The 20,516-nt window shown below is 42.6% G+C and overlaps 1 pseudogene; it reads left to right on the top strand.

The window, feature by feature from the left end:
- Positions 1-11,566: 11,566 nt before the first annotated feature.
- On the top strand, positions 11,567-19,238 carry LOC145522456 (centromere protein W pseudogene; annotated as a pseudogene).
- Positions 19,239-20,516: the final 1,278 nt, after the last annotated feature.

Here is a 20,516-nt window from a genome sequence, read left to right as displayed (position 1 = left end):
TGCTGGGAGAAATATCAATAACCTCAGATATGCAGATGACATCACCCTTATGGCAGAAAGTGAAGAAGAACTAAAGAGCCTCTTGATGAAAGTGAGGCTAATGTTGAAGCTGAAACTCCAATACTTTGGCCACCTGATGTGAAGAGCCAACTCATTTCAAAAGACCCTGATGCTGGGAAAGATTGAAGGCAGAGTGAGAAGCGGATGACAGAGAATGAGATGGTTGGATGGCATCACTGACTCAATGGACATGAGTTTGAGTAAACTCCGGGAGTTGGTGATAGACACGGAGGCCTGGTGTGCTGCAGTCCATGGGGTCGCAGAGTAGGACACAACTGAGCAACCGAACTGAACTGAGTGAGTGAGAGGAGTATTCCAGCTATTTTGGGAAAGAAGTGGGGATTTCCAGGAGTTGAGCCACCACCCACTTCCTGACCTTCTTTGGTCATTCCTGGAACCATCGTGGCACCTCAGATGTATTACAATGAGCATATACTGAGGTTGAGGTCAAGTGGAAGTTGATTCTGATATCTTGGACCTAGTTGGTTCAAATCAGTTTATGTCATGTCCTGGGGCTATGTCATTCTTTTAAAGGTTGTGCCCTGCCCCCTTCCTGTCTCAAATACAGCTAGACTTCTTTCCTCACTTTCTTCCCATACTTCTGCCCAATAGATTGCCCTCCAGTGAAACCCACAGTTAACAATTCAACCATTTAAATTGAACTTGCCCCAGACTTTCTAGTGCCTCTCTTCTAGATATGGGTGGACAGCCAAGGATCTCTAGACAGTTGGTGGAATATTCTAATAATAAAGACAGTGGCCAAAACTAACAGAAAAGAAACAAAGAAGAAATAAAGATGGTGCAAGAGGGGAAAAAAAACCTATTATTAATAACTTCAAAGATTCAAAGATTCTGACATATTATGATATTGCAGCCATTGAATAAGAGCTAGATGGTATTAATGATTTTAAAAGTAGCAGTCAGAGGATAAAAATGAACTCTTGGATATTAAAAGCATCATAGTATAAAAGAACATTTCCAGTGAAGGTTTAAAGTATAAAATTGAGGAAATCCCTCAGAAAGTAAAACAACAAGAAAGAGAAGAGGAGATAAAAGATGAAAAAGGTACAGACTAGTCCAAGAAGTGCAATATCTGAATAAAAGGAGTTCCAGAAAGAAAGAACAGACAAAATGGAGGGGGTGAAACTATCAAAGAACCAATTCAAGAAAATTTCTTAGAATGAATGGACATGACTTTCCAAATTGAAAGAGCCTACTAAGCTTCCAAGACAATGGATGAAAATAAACCTTCCCTGAGACACATTCATCATGAAACTGAAAACCCTGTAGACAAACAGAATATCCTAAAAACTTTCAGGAAAGAAAAACAGGATTTTAAAAAGAGTCAGATGTGAGAAAGGCTTTAGAATTCTCAGCAGCCACACTGAACGCTAGAAACTAGTGGAAGGAAATGACTTCTAATGTAGAGTTCCCCAGGCAAATTAGTAACTAAGTGAGAGGGCAGAATATATATTTTTCTGATGTGAAAGAGCAAAAACACTACCTGATAGGTCCATTTTTCAGGGAGCTATGAGATAATTTGTTCAACTAAAATAAGAAAAGAGAAGATGGAATCCAGGGAATGGAATTCTGATACAGGAGAAAGTCCAGGTGATAGTGAAGAGAAAATCTATGACCACAGCTCTGAAGGAAGCCTAAAGATCAATCAATCTGCTGGACTGGAGCAGGACAGAGGCCATGGAGAATGAGAACCAAGGAAATGACATGAGTAGAATGAGTGGAATTTGAGGAATGCTGAAGAAAGTAGTAAAAGAGGGGGTGGGGCAATTTGGGAATGTATTGATGACGAGCATATAGAAAAAATGGAGTAGGAAATGGCAACCCACTCCAGTATTCTTGCCTGGAAAATCCCATGGATAGAGCCTGGTGGGCTACAGTTCATGGGGCTGGACACAACTAAGCAACTGAACACATATAGAAAGTACATAGTTCAGTCTGCCCAAATGTGAACATTCCCCTCAGGAATTTATTTGGATGTCCAGACACATTTGACACAATGCCTCCACCTATGAATATAAATAAAGATACTAAGCTGGGGTTCCCAACAGGGAAAGGGCTCATATAGAGGTTTGATGAGGAAACGACAAAGGTTGAAGGGTGCTTTGGGGGCTTTTATTGCGGTTTAAAGGGTGGAACTGGCATGGTGGGGAATTTTCCTAAACACGGGCTAAAGTCTGCCCTATTTGAAATTCCCTTTGACTCTTAGGGGGCTTCCCTGGTGGCTTGGATGGTGAAGCATTTGCCTGCAATGCAGGAGACCTGGGTTCAGTCCCTGGGTCGGGAAGATCCCCTGGAGAAGGGCATGGCAACCCACTCCAGTATTCTTGCCTAGAGAATTCCATGGATAGAGGAGCCTGGAGGGCTACAGTCCCTAGCATTGCAAAGAGTCAGACATGACTGAAGCGACTTAACTGTAAAGACCTACACAGGTCTTCTCATCTTGGTTGCCCAGATGTGGGGAAAACCGGGAAGAGGGGTGGGGACTGAAAGCTGCCAAGAGTCAAGCATCAAAAATGGAGTCAAGGACTTCCCTGGTGGTCCAGTGGCTGAGACTCTGCAATCTCAGTGCAGGGGGCTCAGGTTCGATCCCTGGTCAGAGAACTAGATCTCACATGCTGCAGCTAAGAGTTTGCATGCTGCAACTAAAGATCCTGCACAGACAAAAACATAAATAAAAACAAATATTTTTTACAGTGATTTAAAAATGGAATCAAGCCTCTTCATTACAAAAATCAAGTTATGGGGCAGGGGAGTTATTAACTAAAACAACAAATAAGTTTGTACAGGAAAAGAAAAATATTTGTAGCTTAGTTTTCTTTGCTATTTTAAAACAATTTTAGTGACTTCCACTCTAGATAATGAAGAGTGAGCTTATTTTCCCTAAGCCCTATAACACCACCACGTATGTGAACACTTTCTATTTCTCATCTTCTCAACATGGCCATGAGTTAACTATATTACTTTCAGTAGTTACACTGATATGACTTTGAAATGTTATTCACATCTGTGGCTTCCCTGGTAGCTCAGACGGTAAAGAACCTGCCTGCAATGCCTGAGACCCAGGTTCAATCCCTGGGTCAGGAAGAACCCCCAGGAGGAGGGCGTGGCAACCACTCCAATATTCTTGCCTGGAGAATCCCATGGACAGAGAAGCCTGGAGGTTTACAATCCACAGGGTCACAAAGAGTCAGATACGACTGAAGGAACTTAGCATGCAGCATGCATGCACGCCCCTGAAGAGGCGGAAGCATAAGAAATAGAGGACAGTGCTATGGAGGATTTGTTTGTAACAAGTGTGCATGAGTAACTTCTCAAACAGATGTAATTAAATTGCCCCTCAGATCTGACTTTATCTTAAAAGCAATGGGGAGCTACCCATCACCTTGGCGATCTAAGCAATGAGGCTATGAGCATGATAGTGAGATCAGTTTGCACTTTATTGAGATTATTCTTGTTACTTTATGGAAAGGAATCAAAGGAAGGGAAGAATGGACATGGTGGTATCTATCAAGAAGCTTAGCTAGTCTAGCCTGAAATCCAGACAGGAAGTTGGCCTGGATTCAGGTATGGCTACAGGGGTAGGTAGCAGTCCTAAGATGGTGATTGATTGGACTGTGGGAGGGAAGAGACTCAAGACTGAAGACTAATATTGCATTTTCTGGTTTGAACAATGAGTAAGTGGGGTGCCATTTATTAAAATATGAAATCCAGGGACTTCTCTGGCAGTGCAGTGGTTAAGACTTTGCCTTCCATTGTAGGGGGTACATGTTTAATCCCTGGTTGGGAAGCTAAGATCCCACATGCCTCTTGGCCAAGAAACCAAAACATCGAACAGAAACAACATTGTTAAATTGTTTTACAATTGCTTTAGTCTTGTCTGACTTTTCTACTCTATGGACTGTAACCCCCCAGGTTCCTCTGTTCATGGGATTCTATAGGCTAGAATACTGGAGTGGGTTGCCATGCCCTCCTCCAGGGGATCATCCAGAAAATCCAAAAGAGAAGCAGGTTTGATGACTAAAGTCATTAGTATTGGATATCCAAGCGGAATGGCTGTAAGCCACTGCAGATTCGACTTGGAGCCCAGGAGAGAAAGCCCAGCTGGTAATGGAGATCTTGCATCAGCAGCATAGAAATAGCCACTGAGGTCCTGGGAGTGAGAGAGATTGCTCAGGGAGTAGGCACCGAGTAACCAGCATCAAAGACAAAGCCTGAACGAATACAAATAAGGGAAGAGGAGTCGGCAAAGGGGAGGAAAAGGGAATAGGTGCAGAGGCAATAGGAAGGTCTCTGTATATTAGGAAGTCAGGGAAAAGAATGTTCAGCCATATCCAAGGAGCTGAAAGGGAACATCATAGTATGCTGGAGAGGGAAAGAGGTGGGAATGTAAATAACCTTGATAAGAGCCATGTCTGAGGAGCAGGTAGGCAGGCTGAAGAATGCTTGTGAGTCAAAACACTCATTTTAATCACTGTTTAAAAGATCACAATAGGAAATTTTCTCGAGTGCTTATTATGGCAAGGTGCTGACTTAGGTATGTTACATCCTTTAGCTTTTTTAATTTTCAAAACAACATCATCTCTACAAAATAGATACTATTGTTAACACCCACATTTTTCAGGTAAAGATCCTGAAGTTTAAAGAAGTTAAGCAATTACTCAAAAGAATAGAGATGATAAACAGACTGGCTGGAATTTGATCTCAAAAAGAGATTGTCTGACTCCAGATTGTACACTCTTCAACACTTCACTCACTATACCCTCTAAACAATCTGCCAAAAATAATACTATTCACTTGTCCATTCAACAAACATACTGTGTGCGGGGCATTAGTCCAGGTGTTGGTAATCCAGCAGTGTACGTAACAATGGCCTGACCTCACAAATCCTACTTTCTACTGGAGGACACAGATGGTAAACAAATTTTTGAACTGCTTGTGTGCTCAAAGTATTTAGTGTCATGAATACCAAGAAATCAAGGTAAATAGCTGGAGAGTGGCTAGTGAGGAGAGCTGTATTTTAGATCACAGGCCTTCCTGAGAAGATATTTGAGCAAAAACCTAAATGAATTCAGGGATTGAGCCAGGAGAAGATGCATTACAAGCTGAAGGAGGAAGTGCCACAATCCTGAGATGGGGGCGGGAGCAGAGGGCACACAGAATGAGTGAGGGGGAAATTGGTAAGCCAGATGGTTGGTAAGGGAGGCAGGGCTGCAGCAAGCTCAGCCTCAGAGAAAGAGTTTAGCTGTGGTTTTGGGAGCGATGAGAAGCCGGGAGGATTTTGAGCAGGACAACGACAAACTCTGACTCACACTGCATTAGCTTACAATAAAGTCCAGGCTTTGGATTCTGTGACCATCACCCTTTCCATTTTTCTCTAGAATTGAGATGCTACTGGGGCTTCCCAGGTGGCACTAGTGGTAAAGAACCTGCCTGCCAATGCAAGAAGATGTAGGAGATTCAGGTTCAATCCCTGGGTCAGGAAGATCCCTTGCAGGAGGGCACGGCAACCCACTCCAATATTCTTGCCTGGAGAATCCCATGGACAGAGGAGTCTGGTGGGCCACAGTCCATGGGGTTGCACTGAGTCGGACACAGCTGAAGTGTCTTAGCACACACGCACGTGACTACAGAGCCCTTGAAGTGTGACCAGTCCAAACTGAGATGTGCTTAGTGTTACATGCACACTAGATTTCAAAGACTCAGTACCAGCAAAAGAATGTAGTAGAACTCACGGCCAACTTTTTATCTTTGTTATATGTTGAGATGATAATATTTTAGATATATTGGGTTAATTATAATATTCAAAGTAATTTCACTTTTCTTAACTTTTTTCTTTAACTTTTTTTTTTAGTGTAGTTACTAGAAAAATTCTAATTATTTTCTATTTGGCTCGTGTTATATTTCTATTGGACTGCATTGGTCTAGACAACTTCCCTTCTGTTTTCAGCTTCAGAATGTTATAAAGACAAATGACATAACTTGTGTAGGGTTCTTTGAGTTTTCTTAAGGAAACATATTATGTAACAACAAGATAAATTATTGAAGATGATAGTCAGCCAAAACATGTACTGTTCTTTAGAGGCCAAAGATAATGTTACTGAATTGGTTGTGGTTTTGTGTTGTTTTTCCAACAATGCAGATGAGTTTGCACAAAAGCTTCTGTAGTGTTTCCCCACCCATTCCATCCGCTCCCTGTACTCCCTTATAACCAAAACAGCATGTTTTCTAAATACCTGGCCCAGGTTAAGAATGCAGTTCTCTAGCCATGAAATTGTTTCTCTGTGCAAAGCATTCAGTCTTGTACAGGTTTGAATCTCAGCATATTTAACGTGATATTCTAATTATCTGGTCTACTCAAGCAAGCAGATTCCAAATGTCAGTGATTATATTTGTAATCATAATTATAGGATACTCTTGGCTCTTTTATATTTAATTCTAAACATGGTCAATTAGAATGTGCTATTTATAGTGAAAAAATTTGCACACATACCCTGATCAAGAGATTTGTTTTTCTTTGTGAATTTCTATCTATGGAAAGTCTCACAGTGTTATGAATTAAATATATTCTGATTTACAGCTAACATAATATTACGATAAGGTGTTGGAATTATTGGGGATGATGTAAGTATGTTACTCTATCCTAGGCCTTGAACACCAGAAAGAAAAGAGAAGAATCAGACAGAATCTCCCTCATCTGCTTTGACTACTCACTTCTGTTCCCACCTCCTTTTTCCTGTTCTGTCAGGTAGATGACAGGCCTTCACTCTCAATTTTCAATCTCTGTTCTTATGCTCTGGCGTCATTCTCTTTCTCAAGAACCTCACTGCTTTGCCTCACCCTTCTCCCCTGCCTGTCACCATCACCCTACTGGATCATCTCCATCAGCAATGGCTCTAAAATTGCCCATCATTAACACACACACATACACAAAATCCTCCGTGCCCCCACATTCCCTTCCCTTTGTACCTTCTCTATTCCTCTTCACAAAATACCTTTCAAAAGCATTGCCGGTAGCTCTGTTTCCATTTCTTCTCCCATTCACTCTTCAACTGTAGGACAATTGGATTTCCCTCCCCAACAGAAACTGCTCTCGTTGAGCCAGCTAAGACCTCCTGGGGCTAAATACAGAAGACCTCTCTGTTTTCATCTTAAAGAGTGTTCTTGCAGTACTGTGATACTCCCTTCTCTACACTTCTGAGTGATACTCTTGTTTTGCTCCTAACTAATTGGCTACTCAATTTCCATCAGATCCTGTGTTTCCATCAGATCTCTAAATATAGGGGATCCTCTGATTCCTTAGACTCTTCTCTTTATCTTCTCCTTCCCTTGTTGTTGTTCATTGTTCAGTCTCTCAGTTGTGTCCGACTTTTTGCGACCCCATAGGTTGCAGCACGCCAGGCTTCCCTGTCCTTCACCATATCCTGGAGCTTGCTCAAACTCATGTCCATTGAGTCAGTGATGCCATCCAATCATCTCGTCCTCTGTCATTCCCTTCTCCTCCTGCCTTCAATCTTTCCCAGCATCAGGGTCTTTTCTAATGAGTTGGCTCTTTGCATCAGTTGGCGCTCTCAATTCCCATAGCTTTAAATGCCATCTAATTGCTGATAAGTCCAAATGTATATCCCAAATGCAAATTCCACATTAATAGATCTATATAGTTGAATCTCAACTATGTACCTCGTTTAACATGTCTACAAAGAAAATATTGATGTACTCCACCCATACAAAAAGAAATAAGAAAAAAGATGATAAAAGAAGAGGAGGAAATTCCTTGGCATTGCAGGGTATTAGGACTCAGCGCTTCCACTGCAAAGGACATGGGTTTGATTCCCTGGTTGAGGAACTATGATCCCACATGCTGTGAGATGTGGCTAAAAAAATTAAAAAAGAAGAGAAGGAGAAGAAAGGAGAAAGAAAGAAAGAAGAAAGGACATATTATATTTTTGCTCCAAGCAAAAATTAACATGTTTCTTACTTCCCATATTCCCATATTTAATCCATCAGCACATTGTATAGACTAGCTCCAAAATGTGTTTCAAACCCTTCACTTCCTGTTTATCTCCACTGCTACTGCTCTAGATCAGGAAATTGTTCTCTCTGGGTTACTACTACATCCTTCCTGGGTTACTGCCAGTAGTAACCTGGGTTACTACTATAAGTAAGTGAAGTCACTAAGTCGTGTCCAACTCTTTGTGACCCCTTGGACTGTAGCCTGCCAGACTCCTCCATCCATGGGATTTTCCATGCAAGGATACTGGAGTGGGTTGCCATTTCCTCCTCCAGGGGATCTTCGTGACCCAGGGATCGAACCCCTATCTCCCACACTGCAGGGAGACTCTTTACCATCTGAGCCACCAGGGAAGCCTCTGGGTTACTACTACATCCTTCCAACTGATTTCCTGTCTCTGTTCACCTCATTTTCAGAACAACCAAAGGGATCTTTTAAAATCACATATCAGTTCATGTCACTCTCCTATTTAAACTGTTCCATGGCTTGACGACTTCCCATTGCACTTGGGAGTTCAAACACCTGACCATCACTCACGAGCTCCACATGGTTCGGCCCTTGCCTAATTCTCTAGCTTCATCTTGTGCCACCTCCCATCCCCACCATCCCCATTCTTCCACACCTTACGGCTTTTGTACTTGCTGATCTTTCTACCAGGAATGCCCCCATCTTCTCCCCTCATCTGAACGACAGGCTTCTTTTCATCTTTCAAGTCTCACTTCAAATGTCATCTCACAGAGCCTTGCCAGATTACCCCTTTGAAAGGATCCTTGTCCATTCATTTTTTTCACAAGGCCTTGTTTGTTTCCTTCCTGGTATTTGCCACAATTCTAATCAGGTCTTTTTGGTAGATGTGCTTTCTTGATTCTCAGCCCCTGCCTCTCACTTTTCTCATCCCTGGTGAGAGGACTGACAAACTGGTCAGGATGAGCCCCTGGGTGCTGCAGCCATGCCTCTTCTTCTTCCCTTCTCTTGAAGCTAGCCTGCCTATTGAGGATATATCTGCCTAAGCACCCTTGTCAGGAGTTTCGTAAGACCGGTATGTGCTGGTTCAGCATAGCCTGTGGCTAAGTGTGAAGTTCAGGCCCAAAGTATTAGGAAACTTGCTCCAAGGATAAGGTAAGCAAGGACCACACAGCTCCATCTGTAAGAAGATTAACATTTTGAACTGGAGCCCACTGTCTTTGGAGGTCAGGTAAAAAAAGAGAATATACTATATACTGTATATACTGACCCATATAAACACCAATACCTCTTTCCTAAAATTTATGAAAATCTAGGTCTGTGGCTTTTCAATTGTCTTAAGCATGGTATCCTTTCTTTTAGCCATGAATGTTAGTCCCAATACATGGGAAAAGAAAAAAAAAAAAAACCCTAACAAAATAAATGCAGACATGTCCTGGTTACAGTAGTGATTATATTAACTATCACTTTTATGTAGCAAGTAACAGGAAACTCAACTCAGATTAGCAAGCAATAAGAAAAATCCATTAGGTCACATGACAGAATTTGGGAATGTATATGTATCTGGGAGAGGCTGGTCCCAGATTAAATGATTCTGAGGAGTTCCCAGTTTCTGCTAAGAGCTCTGAAAAGCTCAAGATGGAAAAAGAAATTGTACTTGTGGGCATAGGGTGGGAAGGAGAGGCTGGGACAAACTGAGGTAATAGCATTGACATATATACACCCACATTCGTAAAATACATAGCTAGTGGGAAGCTGCTGTATAACTTCCAGGGATCTCAGCCCAGTGCTCTTGAAACTGTTTACCTCAGATTGGAACTTGAACCCTTGTGCTGGGACTCGAACCCAGCCAAAACCCACAGTACCTGGTTTCAGGACCTAATGAAGCTCAGGTTCTTGATGTCTCATCACAGAAAGAATTCAGTGAGAGACAAAGTGATAGGTAAGAAGTGGATTTATTCAGAGAGAAGCACGCTCCACTGACAGAGTGTGGGCCATCGCAGAGGGCGAGTGTGGCCTTGAAATGTGGCCTGGTTAGTTTTTATAGGCTGGGTAATTTCATATGCTAATGAGTGGGAGGACTATTCCAACTATTTTGGGGAAGTGGTGGAGATTTCCAGGATTTGGGCCACCGCCCACTCCTTGGTCTTTTAACAGTGCCTTGGAACTGACTCATTGGAAAAGACCCTGATGCTGGGAAAGATTGAAGGCAAGAGGAGAAGGGAACAACAGAGGATGAGATGGTTGGATGGCATCACCGACTCAGTGGACTTGAGTTTGAGCAAATTCTGGGAGTTGGTGATGGACAGAGAGGCCTAGCATGCTGCAGTGCATGGGGTCACAAAGAGTTGAACACGACTGAGCGACTGAACTGAACTGAACTGGAACTGTCATACTACCTCTGGGTGTGTCATTTCACTTGCTGATTGAGGATCAGAGTCTAGTCTTGTCTGTCATCTTGGTCCCATTTGATTCTAATTGGTTTATGGTGTGTGCTTGGCCTATGTCATTCTTTCAAAAGTTGCACCCTGTTCCTCTCCCTCCTGTTACACTCCGTGATGACCTAGAGGGACAGGATGCAGGAGGAGGAGTCGGGGAGGGAGGCTCAAGAGGGAGGCGATATATACCTACTTAGGGCTGATTAACGCTGTTCTTTGACAGAAGCCAACACAACATTGTAAAGCAATTATCCTCCAATTAAAAAGAAAAAAAAATTGTACTACAAACAAGTAGTGTTGCATCTGTTTTTAAGAGACCTCTGCCCTCGTGGACAGAGGAGCCTGGCATTCTACAGTCCAGGAAGTCGCAAAAAGTAGGACACAACTTACAACAGAATAACAACAACAACGCTCATGGTTGCAAGATGACTACTGAAGACTCTTGGGGCTTGTTCTCCTCATTCATGTCCAGCAGCAAAGGAAGCATCTCTGCCAGTAGCTTCTGCCAAAACATATATTTGAATTTTTTATTTTTTTCCCCTAGAAGCATGGGGAAAATCTCTTGGATTGAATTATGTGCTATCTCAGACCAATCAATTCTTACAGAATATGGGATACACTGGCCTAGGTCAATGACCAAGTCATAACCACAGGGGTAAGATTCGATCAATCACCAAAGCCTTGTGAGAATGAGTTGGGGGAACTCTTGCTGGGGGAAGGTTTTACTGAAAGCTCAGCCTCTCTGTAAGCTGGTGCTGAATCAAATCCTGGAGAAGTTTTTCGTGAAGGAGAAAAGAATAGTTTGATTGCTTTGCCAGGCAAAGGGGGACACACTGGGCTTCTGCCTCAAAAAGCCATGTGTCTTCACTCCAAAGAACTTGAGGGTTTTATAATAGTGAGTCAACTGTTCACAGGGGTCTCTGACAAGATTAGCATGTGAGCAGGGTCTCAGGTGGTTTCCTCATCTTGAGGAGCTTCTCTGGTCCCTTTAATCTTGCCTCCAGCGGTTTCTTTGCTGCCCCTCCCTTGGTTAACAAGGTTCAGATCTGCCCTTTGGAACTCAGGGAAGGTCATAATGGCTGGAGTTTTGCCTACTACAAATGGGGGAAGAAAGGCCTTTGTGCCTCGAGCCCCACAGAGCCCTGCTCGGTTTCAAAAGGAGGAAGAGCTGTCGAATGGAGACATCCAATCAAAGTCTGTGTGAGCCTGAGAAACTTGAATAACTGCAGCCTGATGCACAGCCCGGCTATATGGAATCAGACCCTTATAATTTAAAATTCCATCTGTGTCTTTAATAGTATTTGTGATCTTCCCTCCCTTCTCTCTCTTTTTTTTAAAAAAAAATTTATTTACTTATTTATTTTTGGCTGCACTGGGTCTTCGTTGCTTGCTTGGGCTTTCTCTAGTTGCAGCAAGCAGGGGCTACTCCCTAGCTGTGGTGCTTGGGCTTCTCATTGCAGAGGCTTCTCTTATTGCTGAACATGGGCTCTAGGGCACGCAGGCTCAGCAGTTGTGGCGCATGGTCTTAGCTGCCCCGCGGCATGTGGGATCTTCCCGGACTAGGGATCGAACCCATGTCCCCTGCATTGGCAAGTGGATTCTTAACAACTGGACCACCAGGGAAGCCCCCTCCTCCTGTCTTTCTTTCTCCCTCCTTCTCTGTTTTTTCTTTCTTTCTATTAGATTGGCCAGGATAGTTAAATATCTGTGTTCATAGGATTGTCTTATTTACAAGACTTTATGGAGCTTTCAGAAGACCTTAAAGTTTGAGAAAATATGTGCAAGAGATGGGGAGAAAAAAAGGCCCTCTTCACAGAACAAATATAAAAGACTAACCATAGAACTTATCAGCAATGCTAGGATGCTAAAGTCCCAAATGAACTAAAGCTTAGAAAAACAAATGCTAGACACCAAGGTCTTCAATTAGAGGAGGAGAGATACAGGAAGTATAACCAACTTATGAGTGGGCACAAATTGTTTCAAGGGAATTCATTTTCAGATAAGCTTTCCTAGAATGGATTGACCCAAGAAAGCTCCTGTTGTCCAGACTTCAGGCTATTTCTCCTTTCCCATCTCTTCTGCTCAATTCCTTTTATCAATTGATCATAGAAAGACATACCTCACATTCATCCCAAACCTAGTAAGGCATTGTTATTGTTGTTCAGTCACCAAGTCATGTTTCTTTGCAACTCCAGGGACTGCAGCACACCAAGCCTCCCTGTCCTTCACTAGCTTCCGGGTCACCCTCTTCTCCTGCCCTCAGTCTTTCCCAGGATCAGGTGACCTAAATATTGGAGCTTCAGCTTCAGCACCAGTCCTTCCGATGAATATTCAGGGTTGATTTCCTTTAGGATTGACTAGTGTGATCTCCTTGCAGTCCAAGGGACTGTCTAGAGTCTTCTCCAGCACCACAGATCAAAAGCATAAATCCTTGGGATCTCAGCCTTCTTTATGGTCTGACTCTCACATCTGTTCCCATAGCTTTGACTATATGGACCTTTGTCAGCAAAGGGATGTCTCTGCTTTTTAACATGCTGTCTAGGCATTGCCTGGGGTGTAAAAGCCTCTAGGGTGCTGAAGAAAGGAGAATCAAATGACTCTAATAATAGAGTACTTAATCCTTTGCTACTCAAATGGACTCTAATTCTCTGCTTTCCACAAAGAGGAAGGACACCTAATTAAGTCATCAAGATGACAGATTACTAAAAATAATCTTGATGATGTATTACCATGTAATTTTGGGTATATAACTGAGAAGAATCCAAAGAATTGAGTCCTGTTCTGTAACAAAACTCTATTGCTCCCATTTACTTATTTGGGTGAAGAGCTTCTTGGCAACTATCTGCCAAACTACACATTCAACATTAATGCTGACTCCTGTATATTTATCCCTGGATACATGGGGGAGAAAGGCTTTACTTGTCTCATGAAGAGCTGGAATTCCATTGCAATTTTACATTTTAGGTTTAATAATTATTCATCAATATTTGCAATATATTTATGCTGTTCTGAGAATTTGTGTAGAGTTTTCTAACACTTAGAATCTTATGATCACATAGAAATTTTAAATTATTCCCATTTTTTCCATGTTTCCATGTTTTTAACATGCATAGAAGTATGTTATTCATGAAATACTTTAAAGTATAAAATATATTAGGAAATGGAATGGAAATACAATTTCAGGAAGAAAAACGAACAAAATTTCTGATAGGTTAAGAAGAATTTGTTTATGTTTATCTTAAAAGAATGATGGGGCACAAATTGTTATATCATTTTCAGGAGAAGAAGGCGACAACAGAGGACAAGATGGTTGGATGGCATCACCAACTCAATGGACATGAGTCTGAGCAAACACCAGGAGATGAAGGACAGGGGGAAGCCTGGCGTGCTCCAGTCCATGGGATCACAAAGAGTTGGACATGTCTGAGCGACTGAACAACAGCAACAAATAAGAACTTATTTATGTGTATTTTAAAAGTAAGATGGGTCATCAAATTGCTATATTATTTACATTCGACTGGATAGATATTAAATAGTGATGTGACAGTTTATTTTTAAATGTCATTATTTATAGTGTGCTGGGACATATTTAAATATATATATATATTTGTACATATATATATTTGTAGATTGATATGATAAAAATTCTAGCCATCAACTTAAAAATGTGGTGAGGAATGTATTGCTTCTTAAAATATTTTAGGAGTACTTAAGTGAACACATCCAGAGACAATGAAAGGAGAAAATTATGTTAGATAAGAAGATGATGAAGGGAAGAACAGGCCTGCTATTGAGACTGAGTGCAAATGAAATATGATGACAAAGGACCTGTCTATTCACATTTCTTTCGTGTCCTTTATCAGAGAGGGAGATCTAACAAGAATGATGGAATGGACGTTGGTAGAGAGGAAGAGAAGCCCAAGATGGAAAAAGAAGGGGTTCCTTGGTGATCCAGTGGCTAAGAATCCGCCTTGTAATTCAGGGGACACGGGCTCAGTCCCTGGTCCAGGAAGATCCCACATGCCGCGGAGCAGCTTAGCCTGTGCGCCACAGCTCCTGAAGCCCGCGTGCCCGCGAGCCCACGCCTGGCAACGAGAGATGCCGCCACAGTGAGAAGCCTGCACACTGCACCTGGGGAGTAGCTCCCGCTCCCTGCAGATAGAGAAAGCCCACGCAGCAGTGAAGGCCCAGCACAGCCAAAAGCAAGTAAATACATAGTTTTTAAAAAGATGGAAAAAAAGTTTTAACAATGTACCCATTTCCTTTGGGAGCCAGTAGAAGTATTTGAACAAGTATTTGAAACAAGGATTTGAGTCAGCCAGAACTGACTCAGAGTTCTGATTCTGCCAGTATTATTGATGTGACCGTGGCAAGATGCTTAACCCACCTCATCTCTATAATGGGCATAGAATGATTTACCACACAGTGTTCAATTTCACAAATTTCAATGTAAAGTGCTTTGCATAGAGTCAAGCATGCGTGCGTGCCCACTAAGTCGCTTCAGTCGTGTCCGACTCTTTGGGACCCTAGGGACTGCAGCCCGACAGGCTCCTCTGTCCATGGAATTCTCCAGACAGGGACACTGGAGTGGGCTGCCATGCTGACCCTGGTCTTTTACAGGGTCATAAGAGACCAGGTTACAGGCTCTCTAGCTGCAGGGAGTGGGAGATACTCCCCAGCTTCAGGGTGCAGGCTTCTGACTGTGCTGGCATCTCTTGTTGCCAGGCATGGGCTCGCGGGCATGCGGGTTTCAGGAGCTGTGGCTCACAGGCTGAGATCAAACCCACGTCTCTTACATCTCCTGTGTTGGCAGGTGGGTTCTTTACGCTAGCACCACAAGGGAAGCCAGAGTCAAACATAGCCATACAGAAATAGCGGCTATTTTAATTATCATGTAACTGTGGGCCTTGGACAACTTATCTGCCATGACCCTCACTTTCCTCCTCCATAATGCAGGAATAATAACATCTACCTCTCAGGATTGCCATGAGGATTAAGTTGATAATAAACTTGAGAGCACTTATAGCACAAAGAAGGTATTCAGTAAATATTAGTTCTTTCTCCACACCCCTTCCTTCTCTAGCTTCCTATTGATTCAAGCAATTCTATGGCATCCCTGATGGGGTGCAATGGACAAGAGTCTAACTCCAAATACCCATGTATAGATGAGTATATTACTTTCATTGTGTCTATTAATAAACAGACGAAATCCAGAGTGATTCTTTTTTCTTGCTAAGAGACACAGGTCTCATATTACAGATGACTCTATCCTTGTGGATATGACCTTTCTGCTTTACTAGCAAATCTCATTAATGACAAAATTATTTTCCTGCAACTGTGGAGGACAAATATATTGCTGATCTATGACCACATAATCAATCCTCTCGCAAAGAGGTCTGTGCATGTGCGCCCAGTCATGTCGGACTCTTTGCGACCTCACAGATCATATCACAAAGAGGACCACCTCACACAGGAAAATTTCTCCCAAGTGTTTCCTATTCTCTCCTGAGTGAAATGACAAGCACATATTAATCTGTGGGAATAAATACTGTTGATTAGTGTCATTCACTTGTTTTGAATGGCACCAAGTATGCCCTCTCTTTGCAGCTTTGGGTACAAAACAAAGCCTGGATGAGCCAGGAGGCCTGGGAGGGTGGGGGGCGTTAGGGAGCCAAGTTGCACTGAACAGGCAGGAAATATGTGTAAAGCCACTTCCCCTATTTTAACCTGTGAGATAATGTCCATTTGGTTCTTCTCAGAAATAGTCTGACATGTGGCTGTCCTAGTTGAAGAGGGAGGTGTAATGACTCTGAATAATAATTCAAGTGCATAGGGAGGCCCTACATCAGTCAGGATCCCAGCCAGAAACAGATGGCACACCCCAAAGAAGTGAAAGAAGCATCACTGACCCTGGATAGTGGGTATGTGGGCATCCATTATATTAATTTCTCTATATTTATCTGTGTTTGACATTGTCTATCCTAAATTAAAAGATGCTTACTCCTTGGAAGGAAAGTTATGACCAACCTAGACAGCATATTGAAAAACAGAGACATTATTTTGCCTACAAAGGTCCTTCTGGTCAAGGCTATGGTTTTTCCAGTATTCATGTATGGATGTGAGAGTTGGATTATGAAGAAAGCTGAGTGCTGAAGAATTGATGCTTTTGAACTGTGGTGTTGGAGAAGACTCTTGAGCCCCTTGGACTGCAAGGAGATCCAATCAGTCCATCCTAAAGGAGATAAGTCCTGACTATTGGAAGGACTGATTTGAAGCTGAAACTCCAATACTTTGGTCACCTGATGCAAAGAGCTGACTCATTTGAAAAGACCCTGATGCTGGGAAAGATTGAAGGCAGGAGGAGAAGGGGACGACAAGAGGATGAGATGGCTGGGTGGCATCACCGACTCGATGGACATGAGTTTGGGTAAACTCCAGGAGTTGGTGATGGACAGGGAGGCCTGGCATGCTGCGATTCATGGGGTCACAAAGAGTCAGACACGACTGAGCGACTGAACTGAACTGAACTAATCATGTATATTCATATATGAAAATGGAGGCGTGTGAAAGAGGGTCTTGTTCCATCACTCACTTACGTCCAACTCTTCGGCAACCCCCTGGACTGAAGCTGGCCAGGCTCCTTTGTCTGTGTGATTTCCCAGGCAAAGATACTAGAGTGGGTTGCCATTTCCTTCTCCAGGGGATCTTCCTGATGCAGGGATTGAACCCACGTCTCCTACATTGGCAGGCGGATTCTTTACGTCTGAGCTACCAGGGAAGAGGGACTAGTGAAAGTGATTTACATTTAAAGGCCTGGGCAGAGGATAAAGGAAAACCAGGGAAGGTGATGTCTCCCTCCCCACTTCCCCCCACCAGACTGGCAGTAGTGGCAGGTACTACCAGCAGCGGGCTTGAAGGTGCAAGGGAGAGGGGTCAGCTCTGGGCACCCAGGGAGGCCTGTGGCTATAGAGAAGGGCCACCATCAGGAATTGCAGCCTTGGGTGGAAGAATCATTAACTATGACCCAGTACATAAATTTGTGAAGCCCAGTGCAAACTGAAAAACCAAGAAAAAAAATGTAATTAAAGATCCTGAAATATAAAACTTTAGCTTTTCTTTCACCATATCTCATTCCCTCTCACTTGATGGGTCATGTTTTAAATTTTTTTCTATTTCACACCATTTTAAATAATAAAAAAATTAAAAGCTTAAATGATTAGTACAAACTTTACTGCTTACATTGTGCAGCGTCAATTTGAAATTCAGTGTAAGAGCATTTAACTTGGATGCAGAATCACAAAATGATATAATTTGTATTTCATAATCCATACATAACATTGGCGGTGGATTCAAATGTTCTGACTCGGCTCTTGGCGCCTGTAGGAGGCTTGAGTCGGGCTTCTTGGTGTCACCACTGGCGTGAGCGTCAGTGCAACACAGGGTAGACCAGGAAGCTGCGGTGGCCGGATCCAGGGCCTGAGGGTAAGACTGGTGCTGTACACCCTGGTTTCGCAGAGGAAGATGAGAAAGTGCAAGGCTCTCCGTGGCTTTCCAAAGCGCGTCTTCAAATGACAATAGCCTCCCTAGTGGTCTGCTGCTGCTGCTAAGTCGCTTCAGTCGTGTCCGACTCTGTGCGACCCCATGGACGGCAGCTCACCAGGCTCCGCCATCCCTAGGATTCTCCAGGCAACCCTAGTGGTCTAGTGGTTGGGAATTGAAAGGTTGTTGCTGAACCCACGAAAAGATGCGAGGATTCTTGGCCTCCGGAGGAGAAGAATTCAATCCGGGGCCAGAGACAAGGCTTGATTGCTCAGAGCTTTTGTGCAATACAGTTTATTAAAGTATAAAAGGGATAGAGAAAGCTTCTGACATAGACATCAGAAGGGGGCAGAAAGAGTACCCCCTTGCTGGTGTTAGCAGTGGAGTTATATACTCTCCAAAGAATGTCTGGAGGTTGTAAAAATCTCACTAGACCTACTCCCAAATTAACATTTTAAGATAACAGGATTAGCCAGAAGGTTTAATCCAGAGACTGTCCTCAGGCAGGATACATTATTGTTATATAATCCTTGTAAAGACAGATCTACTCCTATAATTTACATTCTAAGATAACAGAATTATCCAGAAGGTTTAATCCAGAGACTGTCCTCAGGCAGGATACATTATTGTTATATAATCCTAAGCAATGTAGAGAGAAAAGAAAAAAAAGTTTGTCCTTTCTTTCTCGAGAATTCCAGACCCCTGTTTCCTTGGGGATCCCTAGACTTCTTATCAGCCTGCCTAGGAAATGACTCTCTCAGAATCTGCCTGCCAATGCAGGGGGCACGGGTTCGATCCCTGGCCCGAGAAGATCCCATACCTCAGGGCAGCGAAGCCCATGTGCCACAACTACTGAGCCCATGATCTAGAGCCCATGGCTCCACAAGGAAAGCTTCCGCAGTGAGAAACCCTTGGACCTCAATGAAGAATAGCCCTCACTTACCACAACTAGAGAAAGCCCACAGGCAGCAATGAAGACCCAATGCAGCCAAAAATGAATAAATAAATTAAATTATTTAAAAAAAAAAGAAGCCTCACCTTCGTCTGGAGACAAGTCACAACTTACTGGTGCATCTGAACCATTTACTCTTTGTTCATCGATTAGCAGAAGAGTCTTGGATAAATGTTGTGAAAATAAGCATGGAGTCATTAAAAAGATGCATGTACTGGCCACAGCAAAGGTAATTCTAAACAATAGCAGAGGCTAGAAGTCAAAGAACACATTTTTGAAAATTATATGATTTATTATTTTAGGTTGTAACAGATCATGAAAGCATTTTTTATGTAACAGTATTGTGTATTAAAATATTGGCTAGCTGAGGGATGTGTGTATTTGTACGTTTTTTACTGGTGTTGAAATACCTCAAGTAAACACACAGAACTACATAATCTTTGTTTTTGAGGAACTGTTACATTTTAAGTTCATTCTACTTCCCTTTTGTTGGTATTGCAAATGTTTTACCTATTGAAATTAAATGAAACCAGTGTGCGAAGTAGCTTGAAGAGATGTATTTTTTAGAATTAAGTCTATGAGTATTTAGACATAGTCACAGTTAATTATGGAATCAACTTAATCTCTGGAGGAAGAAAATGTGCGGTCAAATCTAAGTACATTTAAAATATTTTAACTCTTTAATGCCTTTGCATAAGCAATACAGTCTGCTTTTATGTTAGGCCAATAGTATAATTCCCTGTCAACACATGTACTTTTGGGCTCCTCTGGTAGCTCAGATGGTGAAGGATCTGCCTGCAATTCGGGAGACCCAGGTTCACTTCCTGGGTTGAGAAGATCCCCTAGAGGAGGAAATGGCTACCCACTCCAGAATTCTGGCCTGAAGAATTCCATGGACAGAGGAGCCTGGTGGGCTACAGTCCACAGGGTCTCAAAGAGTTGAATATGACTGAACAATAACACACACATACATAACATGTAGTTTTTTTTTCTTACCAGAACAGTGGGAACACCCCACAAAAAGAACTCAACTATTCCATCTCACTTCTTCATACATACACATTGTACCAACACTGTCTGCCTTTGGCTTAGTAATAAGTAAAGAGGGACTGAAAGGAAAAGAAACTATGAACTGCACATCTTCCCTTTGCTTCAATGACATTATTTTTTAGTGTAAGCAGTTGGCAAATATAGGGAAGTAACGTAAGTAAGAAAGGATACGATAGAGCTCCCTGGTTAGTTGGGTTTCTTAGCATGCCGCTGACTTCTTCTTTTCAATGAATTTGAAGCAAGTTTTGGTTCAAATGGGAAGAGAGGCATTTTGGGCTTAATTAATCACAGAGATTTACCTTGACCTTGCTTTGGTTCTCAATGAACTCCCAAGCATCACTGAAGCACAAGAATCCTATACCCGTGCATGCTAAGTCGCTTCAGTCGTGTCCGACTCTTTGCGACCCTACGGACTGTAGCCCACCAGGCTTCTCTGTCCATGGGATTCTCCAGGCAAGAACACTGAAGAGGATTGCCACACCCT

This window comes from Giraffa tippelskirchi, chromosome 10, assembly GCF_054371585.1.
Source record: "Giraffa tippelskirchi isolate mGirTip1 chromosome 10, T2T-mGirTip1v1.2.pri, whole genome shotgun sequence".
NCBI lineage: Eukaryota > Metazoa > Chordata > Mammalia > Artiodactyla > Giraffidae > Giraffa > Giraffa tippelskirchi.
This window is presented reverse-complemented; position numbering and strand designations above follow the sequence as displayed.